Source organism: Penaeus vannamei, chromosome 15 (assembly GCF_042767895.1).
Source record: "Penaeus vannamei isolate JL-2024 chromosome 15, ASM4276789v1, whole genome shotgun sequence".
In the NCBI taxonomy this organism is placed as follows: domain Eukaryota; kingdom Metazoa; phylum Arthropoda; class Malacostraca; order Decapoda; family Penaeidae; genus Penaeus; species Penaeus vannamei.
Window position 1 is genome coordinate 31,641,919 of NC_091563.1, and position 12,500 is coordinate 31,654,418.

Genomic DNA, 12,500 nt, shown 5'->3' on the forward strand with positions numbered 1-12,500 from the left:
CCCAGTCAGTGTGGAAATAGACACAGTAAAAGAGATAGAGACAGTAGCAGAGACAAGGAGAGAGAGAGAGAGAAGACATACAGAGCCAGATAGACGTACAGACATATACAGTCGAAGAGAGAGAGAGAAAGAGAAAAAGAGAGAGAAGGAAGAGGAGCGAGAGAGAGGAGAGAGAAAGAGAAAGAGATAGAGAGAGACGCTAGCAGAAACAAAGAGAGAAGACATACAGAGCCAGACAGACGAACATACATATACAGGCAAAGGGAGAGAGAGAGAGAGAGAGAGAGAGAGAGAGAGAGAGAGAGAGAAAGAGAAAGAGAGAGAGAGAGAGAGAGAGAGAGAGAAAGAGAAAGAGAGAGAGAGAGAGATTATTATTATCTAAAGATACAGCTCCCCTTTCTCATGGTGTATTGGCCAACACGATTGACTCTGAATCAGAAGAGTTGGGGTTTGATTCCCGGTGAGAACATATACAATTTTTTTTTTTTTTTTTTTTTTTTTTTTTTTTTAATATTTGATAGCATGTAGCATATCAGCAACTATAAATCATAACAGTGACTGAGAGAAAAATAAGGAGAGGGAGTGGGAGAAAGAAACATACATTGTTTTGTGTGATTAGTCGGATGTAGTGATGATGATAGTGATAAGAAAAATCAAGATAATCGGCCGGTTTGTCAAAATTGTGCGAGGCCTGACCCAATTAATGTGCATATATACGGACATGCATACCCGCAGAAACAGATGCATATCTAGCTAATAACTATACGCTTATTTATCTATTTATTCGGTAGATATGGATGTCTAGACTGATAAATATGTTTTTATTTCAGGATATATGCATTGAGTTTTAAAGAATTTTTTTGTTTATAATCAAGGGCAATATAATGATACGGGACACTACTGGTATATACGATGATAATTCTTGAGACAAATAAGTAAAAGAGAGAGAGAGAAAGAGAGACAGTAGCAGAGGCATATGAGAGAGCGAAGACATGCAAAGTCATACAGACGAACAGAGAGAGAGAGAGAGAGAGTAGCAGAGACTAGGAGAGATAGAGACATTAACAGAGATAAGGAGAGAGAGAGAGAAGACATAAAGAGCAAGACAGTTGAACAGACATATACAAGCAGAGAGAGAAAGAAAGAGAAAGAGAGGCAGTAGAAGAGACAAGGAGGGAGAGAGAAATACAGGCAGAAAGAGAGAGAGAGAGAGAGAGAGAGAGAGAGAGAGAGAGAGAGAGAGAGAGAGAGAGAGAGAGAGAGAGAGAGAGAGAGAGAGAGAGAGAGATTACTTTGAATAGGTATAGTTTTAGTAACAGAGACAAAAAGAGAGATAGAGAGAGATAGTGGCAGAGACAAGGAGAGAGAGAAAGGGAAGAAGACATATACAGAGCCAGACAAACGAACAGACATATAGAGGCAGAGAGAGAGAGAGAGAGAGACAGAGAGAGAGAGAGAGAGAGAGAGAGAGAGAGAGAGAGAGAGAGAGAGAGAGAGAGAGAGAGAGAGATTGATTATTATTTTGTATAGGATTAGCATCAATGTTCTCATGGTGTGGTTTTCGACACGACTGACTCTGAATCAGGAGAGCTCTGATTCGATTCCTGGTGAGAACAAGGGTCATAGGTATTTTGTTTTATATTTGATAGAATGTAGGCCTACCATCAACTATATCATAACAGTGACAGAGAGCAAGATAAGGAGAGGAAGAATGAGAGGGAGAAGTAAGCATCTATTGTGTGTGATGAGTCGGATGCAGTGATGATGATGATAGTGTTTGTAATAGTGCGTTTAATGGTAGAGATAAAAAAAAAAGGACAATAGGCGAGGCCAGACCCAATTAATGTGCATATACTCGCAGAAATAGATATATTTAACAAATATACATTTATCTATCTATCTATCCGGTACCTATGCATGCTTAGACTGATAGATTTGTATTTATTTCATTGTATATGCATATCCGAATAATAAATATTCACTGGGTTTGGCCTCGCACAATAAAAAAAAAAAAAAAAAACGGCCAAAGGATGATAATATGTGTCTGTGGAGAGGATCATTCATTTAGAAAAATGAAATGTGTATGAAAAAGAGAGGATTTTTTTTATCTATAATTAAGGGCAATATAATGAACGATACGGGATTCTGCTTTATACGATGATATTTTTTTGATAAAAAAAAGGAATAACAAAGGTATTAATAAAGATCTATTCATGTGTGTGTGGGTGTGTGTGCATGCATGTTTGTAGGTCTGTGTAGTTAACTCGCTCACGTATCAGAAAGATTACATTCAAGGTTTTCCTTCTGATTTTACGTGACCTTACAGAATCCTAATTACCAAATTTGGGAGAGACAACAGATGCATATATCATAGATGCAGAATTGTGGGTGTTATAGATACAAGGTCTAGATAATTGAACTGAGAGACAATTTGAAAAGGAAATATGTGTCCAAGTTCATTGTCGTGTATATGTCGTGAACTGATAACTATGCGCGGATTTTTTATGTGATGACTTTGAGGTTATTTTGGTTAGTTTCATGCTCTTTGCTTGTTCTTTATGATTAGATTTTTTTATCGTTAATTTGTCAGTCTCTCTCCTTTATGTGTCTTGTTCTCTGTCCTTCTCTATCTGCCTTCCTTTCTTTCTATTTCTCTCTTTCTCTCTCGCCGGAGCAGTGGCTTCTTTAGTGCAGTTTCGCAGCTTTAAATTGTAGCACTTCATTGCAACCGCAAGAATGGCAAATACATGTACAAATTCCCCATTCACAGGATGATACAACAAATACTTAATCTAAATTACACCGTTATTGTTACTAGGAGAGAAGGTCATCGAATGTAGTAATGGCCTAGTTGAGGCCTACTAATTTGAAGACTCACGTTCCACACAGAACAACGAAAAAATACTGCAGTAGAGGGAAACAAGGAGAAACAATTTCATTTATTCCTCTCTCTCTCTCTGTCTCTTTCTCTCTCTCTGTCTCATTTTCCCTCTATCTCTCTGTGCTCCTCTTCACCCTTCTCGTGTTTACAAAACAGAGGGTTTAGAACAAAGGTATGTAATTTAAGAATGATTTTCTACTGTAGTATCTGTGCATGTCATCGGTGTTAGAGAGAGATGTCAGATATTTACCAAAGTTAAGAAAGGGTATTTTGAATATTTCACCATGAACAGTAAATGTACATATATGAATAATGTGAATCTATCTATCTATCTATCTATCTATACACACACATTCACACACACACACTCACACACACACACACACACACACACACACACACACACACACACACACATATATATATATATATATATATATATATATATATATATATACATTTATATATTCATATCTATCTATATACACACAAACAAAATATAAGTATATATATTCACATATATACACATAAATGTACATATATGCATTCGTATGGATATATATATGGTGTGTGCGCATGTATATATGTATATATACACATACATATAAGTATGTATATATACATACATATATACATACATACATACATATATATATATATATATATATATATATATATATATATATATATATATATATATATGTATGTATGTATGTATGTATATGTATATATCAGTTAATATTTATTTGTTTATGTTTCTTCTTTTTGTCTATACCTATTTTGTCTGGGTTTGTCCTCTATCTGTGTTTTTGTCTCTCTCATTCTCTCTGTTTTAGTATTTCTCCTTTCTCTCTCCCCCACCTCCCTTCCTCTTCCTCTCGTTTCTCTCTCCTTTTGACACACCCTTTAAGTGCACGGATATTTACTTGTGTTTCGCATTGCATGTTCAGTTAAGGTCTATGATGCCTTGAATATCTCGTCTGAAGATGAACCTTATTGCGTTTCCGACATCAGCATCAAACTCGGGGATGAAGAGAATTGTTCTCTGGAAGAATTCTGGGAGGTGGAGGAGGAAAGGAAATACGACATTTGAGAAAACACAAAATTGGAATATAAGGGAATTGTGGAAGAGAGGAGGACAACCGAAAATGCGACGTAAAGCGACATCAAACGGCGACAGGGAGAAACACAAGGCACACGTCAACCTCAGAGACCAAAAAGAAAAGAAAAGAAAGAAAGAGAAAAAGCAGTAGAGGGAAAATGAAGGAGAAATATACATATTTTTTCTATTCCTCTCTCTATCTATCTATCTACCTTTTTTCTCTCTCTATCTCTCTCTCTCTCACTTTCCTTCTATCTCTCTCTTCTCCTCTTCCTTCACATTTTCACCCTCCTGATGTACACAAAACAAAGGGTTTGTAATAGAGGTATGTAATTATAGATTATTTTCTATTGCAGTCTAGGTGCATGTCATCGGTGTAATGATAGACATGCCATAGAAAGTGTAATTCATGATTTTCAGGATATGCATTAAATGTAAATAAATTAATAATTTGAATATAGGTATATATAAATCTATATATGCACATGTATATACATATACATACATACATACATACATATACACATATATATATATATATATATATATATATATATATATATATATATATATATATATATGTGTGTGTGTGTGTGTGTGTGTGTGTGTGTGTGTGTGTGTGTGTGTGTGTGTGTGTGTGTGTGTGTGTGTGAATATATATATATATACATATATATATATATATATATATATATATATATATATATATACATAATTTATATACACACACATAACAAATTTGTATATATATATATATATATATACATATATATATACATATAAATAGATATATAGGCCTATATATATACAATTATATATATATATATACATATATTTGTATATGTGAGTATATATATATATACACATATATATTTACACATACATATATATGTACACACACACACACACACACACACACACACACAGATATATATATACATATATATATATATATATATATATATATATATATATATATATATATGTATGTATGTATTTATATATAAATATTTAAATACTTATAACTAATTTTAGTTAGCTGTGATTTTTGCTCCTTAAATTCCACCGACCGCATTCATCGTTTTAGAAACGTATCAGGATTTCTACAAAAGGACTATTTCTGTGATATATATAATCAGCTGAGACTCTAATTACTGAACATTCCAATAGTATGTATTTACAGAAAGTAATTGATAAGGGACCGGATTCTCAAAGAGCCTCAAGTTAAGCGCGCTAAAGGCTGCCTTTCCCGCCCGCCGGAAAGCGCCAAGGCTGCTCTCCCCCTTAACCTAAGGCGCCTCCACTCGCACCAAGATGGCGGTCCCTTGCTCTGCGCACGGGCCGTGAGGTCGCTCGGCCGTAGGTTAAGGCGCCTTAAGGAGTTACGGCGCCTTAACGCGTTTGAGTATCCGGCCCCAGAACTATGCCAATTTGTCTCGAGTTCAAAACATATATCTTGTTTTTGAATTGTTATTTTATTGAACAGCTATTCGCTCTTTGGCAAGTAAATGAAATTGGATTATATTAGAACACAGGACCTCCATATTAGAGAAGGAGAGGGGGGGGGGGGAAGGGATTAGTCAGATGAACGGAGACGAAGACAGACAGTAGCAAAGGCAAGAATAGAGAAAAGGGGTGGGGGGGGGAGAAAGCCAGACTGAAAGAGAGAGAGAGAGAGAGAGAGAGAGAGAGAGAGATAGAAGACATACAGAATCAGACAGACAAAAAGACATATACAGACAGAGAGATGAGAGAGGGGAGAGGAGATAGGAGAGAGAGAGAGAGAGAGACAGAGACAGAGAGAGAGAGACATTTAGATACCTCTTCCTGTAATAATAAGTTCTCATGGTGTAGTGGGCAACACGACTGACGCTGAATCAGGAGAGCTCGGGTTCGATTCCCGATGTGAACAACATAAATATATATTTTTTTATTTATATTTGATAGCATGTAGGCATATCATAAACTATAAATCTTAACAGAGACAGAGAGGAAAGATAGGGAGAAAGAAGCATACATTGTTTTGTGTGATGTCGGATGTAGTGATGCTGGTGATTGTCCAAGTTTATTGTTGTTTAAATGTACTGATAACTTGTTTTGATGTTATTACGGTTAGTTTCTTGATGTTTGTTTTTTATTTCTTATTTTTGAGCAAATTCGGCCGAGACAACTGAAGCATGTATCACAGAGAGAAGGGTAAGGCAGAATCGTGGGTGTTATGGATACAAGGTCAGGATAATTGAACAGAAAGGTAATATGAAAGGGAAAAGACATGTTGTGTACAAGTTTCTTGTTGTGTTGAGACAAGCAAAAGCAAGCTGGCAATTAATAGGATGATGCAACAATTGCTTAGGTTAGATATTTGTATGTATATGTGTGTGGTGTATATTTGTGTGTGTATTTGTCTATATGCTTATTTATCTATGCACACACACATATATATTCATATATATATATATATATATATATATATATATATATATATATATATATATATATATATATATATATATATATATATATTCATATATAAATATAAATATCCCTTTGTGCGCGTGTGTGTAGCAATTGAGCATAATGTAGCATAGTGAGGATACTGTGGAAGAGAAGAGGACAACCGAAAAATGCGACGTAAAGCGACATCAAACGGCGACAGGGAGAAACACGAGGCACACGTCAACCTCACACAGAAAAAAGGAAATACTGCAGTAGAGGAGAAAATGATTTTATTTATTCCCCTCTCTCTCCCTCTCTCTCTCTCTCTCTCTCTCTCTCTCTCTCTCTCTCTCTCTCTCTCTCTCTCTCTCTCTCTCTATATATATATATATATATATATATATATATATATATATATATATATATTTCTCTCTCTCTCTCTTTTACTTTCCCTCTATCTCTCTCTATTCCTCCTTCACCTCTTCACCCTTTTGATGTATACAAAGCAGAGGATTTATAATAAACGTATGAGGTGGGGAGGTGGGGATCAGACACAGACAGTAGGAGAGAGATAGAGAAGGAAAGACAAGGAGAGAGAAAACATACAGACAGAGAGAAAGAAGGAGTTCGGGTTCGATTCCCGTTGAGAATAAAAATAGAGCTTATTTTTATATTTGATAGTATGTAGGCCTATCCTCAAGTATAAATTATAACAGTGACAGAGAGAAAGATAAGGAGAGGGAAAAGGAAGCATACATTGTTTTGTGTGTGGTGAGTCGGATGTAGTGATGATGATAATGTGTATAATAGTGCGTATAGTGCCTCATCCAGTTAATGTGGAAATAGAAAGAGAAAGACAGAGACAGAGGCAGTAGCAGAGACAAGGAGAGAGAGAGAAAAAGAGGCAGTAGCAGAGACAAGGAGAGAGAGAGAGAAGACATACAGAGCTAGATATACGAACAGGCATATACAGTTGAACAGAGAGATAGAAAGAGAAACGAGAGACTAAGTGAGAGAAAGAGAGGAACGAGAGAGAAAAGGAGAGATAAAGAGAGGAACGAGAGAGAAAAGGAGAGATAAAGAGAGAGACAGAGATAGAGAGGGAGACAGTAGCAGAAACAGAGAGAAACACAGAGAGAAAAGACATACAGAGCTAGGCAGACGAACAAACATACAAAGACAGAGAGAGAGAGAGAGAGAAAGGATATTTTGTAAACATATAGCTTCGTCTTCTCAATAATACGTTCTCATGGTGTAGTGGTCAACATGACTGAATCTGAGTCAGGAGAGCTCGGGTTCGATTCCCGATGAGAGCAATATTCACATTTTTTTTTCTTATATATTTGATAGTATGTAGGCATATTATCAACTATAAACATATCAGCGACAGAGAAAGATACGGAGAGGGGGAAGGAAGCATGCATTGTTTTGTGTGTGATGAGCCGGATATAGTGATAATGATGATAGTGTGTATAATAGTGCGTATAATGGTAGAGATAAAAAAAATTAAGATAATTGGCTGGTTTGTTAAAATTGTCTGAGGCCTGACCCAATTAATGCGGAAATAGAAAGAGAAAAAGAGATAGAGATAGAGAGAGATACGCCAGCAGAAACAGAGAAGACATGCAGAGCCAGGCAGACGAACAGGCAAAGGGAGAGATAGAGAGAGAGAGAGCGAGAGAGAGAGAGAGAGAGAGAGAGAGAGAGAGAGAGAGAGAGAGAGAGAGAGAGAGAGAGAGAGAGAGAGAGAGAGAAAGAGAGAGAAAGAGAGAGAAAGAGAGAGAGATAGAGAGAGAGAGAGAGAGAGAGAGAGAGAGAGAGAGATTATATTTTCCTATTAATAACTTCTCATGACTCTGAATTAGAAGAGCTTGGGTTTCGATTCCCGGTGAGAACATAAACAAGATTTTTTTTTTTTTTTTTTTTTGTGAGAAGGTAGGCATCACCTATAAATCATAGCAGTGGCAGAGAGAAGAAAAATAAGGAGAGGAAAAGCGAGAGGGAGAAGGAAACATACATTGTTTTGTGTGATTAGTCGGTTGTAAGGATGATAGTGATAAAAAAAAATCAAGATAACTGGCCGGTTTGTCAAAATTGTGTGAAGCCTGACCCAATTAATCTGCATATATACGGACATGCAAACCTGCAAAAATAGATGCATATCTAGTTAAGACCTATACGCTTATCTATCTATCCGGTAGATATGGATGTCTAGACTGATAGATATGTATTTATTTCAGGATATATGCATTGAGTTTTAAATTTTCTTTTTGTTTATAATCAAGGGCAATATAATGATACGGGACACTGCTGGTATATATGATGATAATTCTTGAGACGAATAAGTATAAGAGAGAGAGAGAAAGGGAGACAGTAGCAGAGACATATGAGAGAGAGAAGACATGCAAAGTCATACAGACGAACAGAGAGAGAGAGAGAGAGGGAGAGAGAGTAACAGAGACTAAGAGAGATAGAGACATTAACAGAGATAAGGAGAGAGAGGGAGAGAGAAGATATAAAGAGCAAGACAGTCGAGGAGACATATACAAGCAGAGAGAGAAAGAGAGGTAGTAGAAGAGACAAGGAGGGAGAGAGAAATACAGGCAGAAAGAGAGAGAAAGAGAGAGAGAGAGAGAGAGAGAGAGAGAGAGAGAGAGAGAGAGAGAGAGAGAGAGAAAGAGAGAGAGAGAGAGAGAGAGAGAGAGAGAGAGAGAGAAATTAATTTGAATAGGTATAGTTTTAGTAGCAGAGACAAAAGGAGAGATAGACAGAGATAGTGGCAGAGACAAGGAGAGAGAGAAAGGGAAGAAGACGTATACAGAGCCAGATAAACGAACAGACATATAGAGGCAGAGAGAGAGAGAGAGAGAGAGAGAGAGAGAGTGAGAGAGAGAGAGAGAGAGAGAGAGAGAGAGAGAGAGAGAGAGAGAGAGAGAGAGAGAGAGAGAGAGAGAGAGAGAGAGAGATGATTATTTTGTATAGGTTTAGCATCAATGTTTCTCATGGTGTGGTTTTCGACACGACTGACTCTGAATCGGGAGAGCTCTGATTCGATTCCCGATGAGAACAAGAGCCATAGGTATTTTGTTTTATATTTGATAGAATGTAGGCCTACCATCAACTATAAATCATAGCAGTGACAGAGAGCAAGATAAGGAGAGGAAGAATGAGAGGGAGAAGTAAGCATCTATTGTGTGTGATGAGTCGGATGTACTGATGATGATGATAGTGTTTATAATAGTGCGTTTAATGGTAAAAAAAAAGAAAAAAAGATAATCGGCGAGGCCTGACCCAATTAACGTGCATATATAAAGGACATGTTTACCCGCAGAAATAGATGCATATCGGGATATCTATCTAATAAATATACCTTTTTCTATCTATCTATCCGGTAGATATGCATGTCTAGACTGATAGATTTGTATTCATTTCAGTATATATGCATATCCGTATAATAGATATTCATTGGGTCGGGCCTCGCATAATTAAAAAAAAAAAACGGCCAAAGACTGATAATATGTTTGTGGAGAGGATCATTTCGAAAAAAAAATATGTATGAAAAAGAGAGGATTTTATATATATATATATATATATATATATATATATATATATATATATATATATATATATATATATATATATATATATATATATATATATATATATATATATATATATATATATATATATAATTAAGGGCAATTCTGCTGTATACGAAGGTATTTCCTGATAAAAAAAAAGGGGAATAACAAAGGTATTAAGAAAGATCTATCCATGTGTGTGTGTGTGTGTATGTGCATGTTTGTATGCCTGTGTAGTTAACTCGCTCACGTATCAGAAAGATTACATTCAAGATTTTCATTCTGATTTTACATGACCTTACAGAATCCTAATGACCAAATTTGGGCGAGACAACGGATGCATATATCATAGATGCAGAATTGTGGGTGTTATAGATACAAGGTCAAGATAATTGAACCGAGAGACAATATGAAAGGGAAAGGATGTGTCCAAGTTCATTGTCGTGTATATGTCGTGAACTGATAACTATGCGCGGATTTTTGATGTGATGACTTTGAGGTTATTTTGGTTAGTTTCATGCTGTTTGCTTGTTCTTTATGATTAGCTTTGTTTATCGTTAATTTGTTTGTCTCTCCTTTATGTGTCTTTTTCTCTCTCCTTCTTTATTTGCTTCCCTCTTTTCTTTTTTTTTTCTTTTTTTTTTTTCTCTCTCTCTCTCGCCTGACCAGTGGCTTCTTCAGTGCAGTTTCTCAGCTTGAAATCGTAGCACTTCATTGAATGCGTAAAATAGGCAAATGCATGTAAAAAATCCCCATTCTTAGGATGATGCAACAAATACTTAGTTTAAATACACCGTTATTGTTACCAGGAGAGAAGGTTATTGAAATATAATAATGGTTAACATTGAGGCCGAGTAATTTGAAGACTCACGTTCCACACAGAACAACGAAAAAAATACTTTAGTAGAGAGGAAAAAGGAGAAAGAATTTCATTTCATCCTCTCTTTTTCTCATTCTCTCTCGCTGTTTCTCATTTTCCCTTTATCTCTCCTTACTCCTCTTCACCTTTCTGTACACAAAACAGAGGGTTTATGATCAAGGTATGTAATTTAAGAATGATTTTCTATTGTTGTATCTGTGCATGTCGTTGGTATATAAACAGAGATGTCGTATATTTGCTAAAGTTTAGATAGGGTATTTTATATTCTTCAGCATAAACAGTAAATGTATATAAATGAATGATATGAATATGTATATATATATATACATATATAATATATATGTATATATGTTATGTATATATATATATTCATATCTAGCTATACACACACACACCATATATATACATATATATATTCACACACACATATATACACATATATGTACACATATGAATTCATATGGATATATATGGAGTGTGTATGTATATATGGATATATGCACATACATATAAGTATATATAGGGAAAGATTTACACACACACAGATAGAGACACATAAACATAGAGATAGGTTCATATATATGAAATTCTTAAAGGGTTCCTGGTCAACACGACTGACTCTGAATCAGGAGAGCTCGGGTTCGATTCCCGATGAGAACAACCTCGAGAGCATATAAATCATAACAGAGACAGAGAGGAAGATAAAGAGAGGGAGAAGGAGAAGTAAGCATACATTGTTTTGTGTGTCATGAGGTGGATGTAGTGATGATGGTGGCAGTGTGTATAATAGTGCGTATAATGGTAGAAATTTTAAAAATCAATATAATCGGCCGGTTTGTTAAAATTGTACGAGGCCTGACCCAATGAATGTGCATGTATACGGACATGCATACCCGTAGAAGTAGATGCATATTGGTCTATCTATCAAATGGTTAAATATTAGTTATCTATCTATTCGGCAGATATGCACGTGCAGACTGATAGATATGTATTTATTTCAATACATATGCATTTCCGAATAATAGATATTCATTGGGTAGGGCCTTCCATTCTGTTTGAAATATGATTCCTGAGCAAAAAAGGGAATAACAGAAGTATTAAGAAAGATCTGTTGATGTGTATGTGGTTGTCTGCATGTCTGTGTGTAGGAAACTCTCGCTCACGTTTCAGAAAGAGTATATTCAAGATTTTAATTCTGATTTAAAATGACCTTCCAGGATCCAAATGGCCAAATTTGGGCGAGACAACGGAAGCATAAATCACAGAGCGAAGGGTAAGGCAGAATCGTGGGTGTTATAGATACAGGGTCAGGATAAATGAAGAGAAAGGTAATATAACAGGGAAAAGATCTGTTGTGTCCAAGTTTACTGTTGTCTAAATGTCGTGTACTGATAACGATGCGCGGACTTTTGATGCCATGACTTTGAGGTTATCATGGTTAGTTTCCTGATGTTTGTTTTTTATTTATTTTTTTTTATTTTATAACATCTTTTTTTTTCGTCTATATCTCTCCTCTATCTGTGTCTTGGTCTATCTCTCCTTTTCTGCGTGTGTGTGTCTCTCTCTCTTTATCTCTCTGTCTCACTCTCTCTCTCTCTCTCTCTCTCTCTCTCTCTCTCT